At 40.4% G+C, this 4,746-nt stretch overlaps 1 long non-coding RNA gene across 1 annotated transcript; it reads right to left on the bottom strand.

The window, feature by feature from the left end:
- Positions 1–224: 224 nt before the first annotated feature.
- Positions 225–4,194, bottom strand: LOC309707215. Its single transcript, XR_014276955.1, has 3 exons — positions 4,161–4,194; positions 1,524–1,589; positions 225–569 (listed from the first exon to the last, which is right to left on the bottom strand). It is a non-coding gene; the product is annotated as an uncharacterized lncRNA (long non-coding RNA).
- Positions 4,195–4,746: the final 552 nt, after the last annotated feature.

Here is a 4,746-nt window from a genome sequence, read left to right as displayed (position 1 = left end):
AAGAGAAAATAAAAATGCATGCCATGGAAGAGTTCAGGTCATAGGAGGTTAAGAAAGAAAGTAACAATTGCAGGAACATAGCATAGTTTTTTATAATTTATAATTTATACTTATACTTAGAGTGTGGCTAATTTCCTATCTGGCTATTGAACATCTACAGGTATGTAACAATTTAATAAAAAAAATCTGATGGTACTGATGTCAGTGAAAGACCAAGGGGATAGGCATCTCCATCTGATCAATGCGATGTGGAGACAAGGTAGGTGATTAACACTAACAGTTAAAGAAAAGACTTTTCAACTGTTAATGACTTTTTGTGTTACTACAGGAACTTACAGTGGCTGGCACATCATTGCTCTGAGACTGAGACTCCTGAAGAACTGGAGTCTTACTAATTCCATCTTGCTCCAGTAACTCCAGTGCATTGTTTACTGTATCCAATATTTCAAAACGCCATCTTCCTCTCACATGCAAGACATACACTGGGACCCTGGGATCCGAAGTATTCTCCTCTTTTTTCATTGTCTTGCTCTTGTGAAGAAGCCACCTGGTTTAGGGCATGTGGTGCTCTGTTGTAAAACATTACATGCAAAAATGAACAGTCAGATTAAATGTGGTTCATGTAATGTAGTTCTGTATTGAAAGATCAAGGGATTGGGATGAAAAAATGAAAGCATCAATCATTTGTATTGTATAACTGGAAGATTTAGGGAATATGATGAATAAAATGAAAGAGTTATTCATTTGGATTGATGGAATTCTGATTGAACCAGCATTCAAATAAACCCCTCTTCTCCATCTTCTCCAACTTCTGCTAAAAGGTAACAACAAGGACTCCTAATTCAAGCCTGTTTCCACCGCCACTCCTCCAAAGTTGGCTGTTGTGCTCAATGATTGTTCAGGCATTTAGACAAATGAATTCTGCTGTCTTTTATAGGATGATGGATCTTGGAAAATAGGAATAGCCATTAGGAATTTTATGTGTAACTAATACAATAAGATTTGCACAGCTACCATTAGGAATCTTTTAATTTGAAATTATACCTTGTAAATGAAATCAATAAACTTTGATTCTGTGCTATTAAATAAAGTGCTGTACAAATGTCCACATAAACAAAGGTGTTATCTATTACTATTATTATTATTAGCAGTAATAATAAAATATAATATTAATCAGGATCAGAGAATTTTACTACTGACTGAACCACCTATAAAAATGAATCCAATTGAGCCCCGTGTTGAAATTATTTTTAAAAACACATAAAATATAATCAAATACATAAAATATAAACAAATACATTAAATTAAGTTCAGATGTTTGGTGCACATAGAGTGGCATGTTTCTTAGTCATACCGGGTACATAAGCACAATGTTCAAAGCATTAGTCATTTATATTATAATACTGGAGTGTCTAGGGACAAAGATGAAAATTATGGAAGTTTAGCTATTTTTATTACATAATTGGGAGGACGAGGGATTGGGGTGATAAAAAATGAAAAAATAGGGATTTGTATAGACTTACCTTAAAACAAATCATTGCCAGTTTGCTGTACTCTCATCACACTCTGACATCATTGCTCCTCCCACCCTAGTTAATGACGAGACAGGTCTTTCAGCCAATCAGACGATCTAGTTTGCAATCATTGTCTAGGGTAACAGTTCTTGGAATGTATTATTAAATTAAATAATAACAACAGAATCCAGTCTTTAAGGCTGGACCCAAACTATGCTGCAGGTCCCAAAGTCAAACGATTACTGTGGAATCACAAAAATTGTCTAAATTCTTTAATCTTTAATAAAATGATCAGCGTTGCTGCTCTACCAGGTGTAATAATTACGTTTAACATCCAGGCATCCATCTTTTTTTCCACTCGATAAAAGTTAACATGACAGTTCCCGGTGGTAAGGAACAAATGCAATCGCATGGCAGGATGCTGTAAATGGACCAAACTTCAGTCAGGAGAACAACTGAGAAAATCCATCCACAATATGAGGTTAGTCATTAATTAAGAACTTAATTTATCTCAAGGAAAATTCGTTTGTCAGACACATGCTCAATCATCAACCACTTAGATGTCTTTTTCTGTCTTCCATGATTGCTGTTAGGGGTGGATTTTGATTATCGATTTATCGATTAAAATAGATTCTAGCTTAGATAATGTTGTATTGATTTATTAAAATCCTGAATCGATTTTGAATCTAATTCACAGCTAAAACAGTGACTTAGAGCAGGTACGTGGATTCTGCACACATGCACCCGACAGATCAGAATCAGTGAGATGTCGCCTTTCTCACCTGACAACACGGACGCGCTCGGGGCTGAAAGCCGACAGTTCACTGATTCTGATGTTTCAGTGGGTCAGCGCTTTATGTTTACGCCCTTTTTGCGATAGATTCTGAAGCTGCAGGTTGTATCTCTCTAAACAATATTGACTGAACCAGCAGCAAAAGAAGATCCAAAATAAGCTTCACATTTCCCTTCACATAAACATCATCATAAATTTCATCTTACTTTTGGTGCTTTGCTTTCACCACAATAAAAATCACACTTCATGCAGAGCTATCTCTCTCTCTCTCTCTCTCTCTCTGTGTGTACTTCAAAAACAGTTTCTTGTCTAGAAATCTCAGTTTTCTGCATTATTTACTTGCTTATTACGCACAAGTCTACCATTGTTTACAACGCTGTCAGACGCTGGTTTTTTTTCGCTTTTACTTACTTCCGAAAAGAGAGCCTAATTTTTGCTGTTCAATCAGCTACTGAACAAATGTAAACTTTTTAAAAATTGTGCAAAATTGCATAATGCTTGGTTTTGTCTCTAATAACACCTCAGTAACTTTGCTCTATTTCACTTCAGCAGCATCATGTTTATATGTTGATTAATTGTTTTCTTTCGTTTTTGATCTACTGCAGAATATTTTTAAGGTCATCTGCTATAAAATCCCAGGCCAGGAAAATGATCGTGATCAGAATTTTAATATTTCTGACTGTCTGAGGCAAAAAATTTAACTGAATCGAATCAATCGATTTGGGACATTGTGAATCGGAATCGAATTGATTCTAGAAATCCGTGATGATACCCAGCCCTAGTTTTTGTCCCACTTATCAGCTTTATCCCCTAGTCAAGTCCATGTCTGTTATGTTTCCTTTTTTGCTTTGAAAGTCTGTGTCCTATGTCAATGTATCAAGTTTTGCTTCCCCGTTTATTAGGATCAGCTATGCCTCCCTCCCGTTTGCTATCCCTCGGACTGCACATTCTCCACAACATTCGCCTTCACCCCCTTCACTGCTCACCTGCTCTGCTTGGTGGAGGATGTGCAGCCCGGCCCGGCCTGAAGCTCTGTTAGCTGCCTGGCCAGCAGTTTGGTCATCAACTCTGCCACAAGCTCCATTTTCACCTCAACAATTACTTCAGTCATTAGCTCAGTCTCCTGTTCAGTCACCCTCAGTTCAGTCACGCTCAGCTCAGTCGCCCTTAATTCAGTCTCCTGTATTGCCGCTATCCAAATTTCCTGTATTGCCACTATCCAAGTCTCCTGTGTTGCCGCTAGCTCAGCCATTAGCAGGGCCTGCACCTCAGCCATTAGTTCAACTTCCTGTTCAGTCCATCGCTCAGTCGCCCCTAGCTCAGTTATGTGCTCAGTCGCCTTTAGCTCAGCCATCAGTCCACTCATTGGTTCAGCCATCATCTTCAACTACTCATCTTAAGCAGGGAACACACTTCATAGAAACATTTAATGGTTCTCAAAAGCTGGCCATGTGAGAGACAGTAACTCCCTCCAGGGCCTCCCAGAGGCTGAGTGCCAGCCACCAGCCGACTCAAGACCCCTGGAGGTTAAGACACCAGCGCCAACTACTTCACCTTCCGCCTCCGTCCTCTGCTGGGTTTGTTGGTGAACATTTTCAGCTTCCTGAGGACTGCATCCCGCTGTCGCTACCTGAGCCAAACCAATTTGCTGCTCAACTCCAGCCAGTGTAAGGAATACCAGAGGTCTCTGAGCCTACTGGTTCTGTTTTGTGCTTGGCAGAGGTCCCTGCACCAGCTGGTTCTGCTCTGTATCTGCCAGAGGTCCCTGCATCAGCTGGTTTTGCTCTGTATCTGTCAGAGGTCCCTGCAACTGCTGGTTCCTCTCTTTGTCTGCCTGAGGTCCCTGTACTTACTGGGTCTGTGTCTGTCTCCGCTGGAGGGTCGGAGGGTCCCATCCAGTCATCTGCCTCCACTGGAGAGTCCGAGGGATCACCTCAGCTGTCTTCTGCATCCGCTGGAAGGTCCCAGGAACCTTCTGTACAGCCGGCCTCCGGACCAGCTTTTCACACAGTGGGCCTCCGGAGCTGAACCTTTTTGGACTATTGTGCTCATGGCCTACGGGTCAACCCTTGAACCATCAGTGAACTGTTCCGTGAGCTCCTGCGTTTCTCGTGGACTTTCTGTTTTCACCTTTTGGGTCCTCAGTTATTCCTCTACACAGCTCACTCCGCTAGCCGTGAGAAGTTGTTGAAATACAGCAGGAGAAAAATAATCACATAGAGTGCAATGATCACAAAAAACAGCAATGAGGATTATCTACATGAACAATTTGTCCAAACATCCACGTCTGCACCTGAAAGTTATCAGTTTCTACGAATAAAATGTAAACATGATTGGATTTATTATAATGTATAAAATATCAGTGTATTATGAAGAGAAACTGCTCTTACCTACAAAGTTCTTATACAGGATGTTCAGCTTGTTGGCTCTGGAGTTGAC

This window comes from Aulonocara stuartgranti, assembly GCF_965226115.1.
Source record: "Aulonocara stuartgranti genome assembly, chromosome: 5".
In the NCBI taxonomy this organism is placed as follows: domain Eukaryota; kingdom Metazoa; phylum Chordata; class Actinopteri; order Cichliformes; family Cichlidae; genus Aulonocara; species Aulonocara stuartgranti.
Note: the sequence above shows the minus strand (reverse complement) of the source record. Positions and strands in the feature narration are given on the sequence as shown.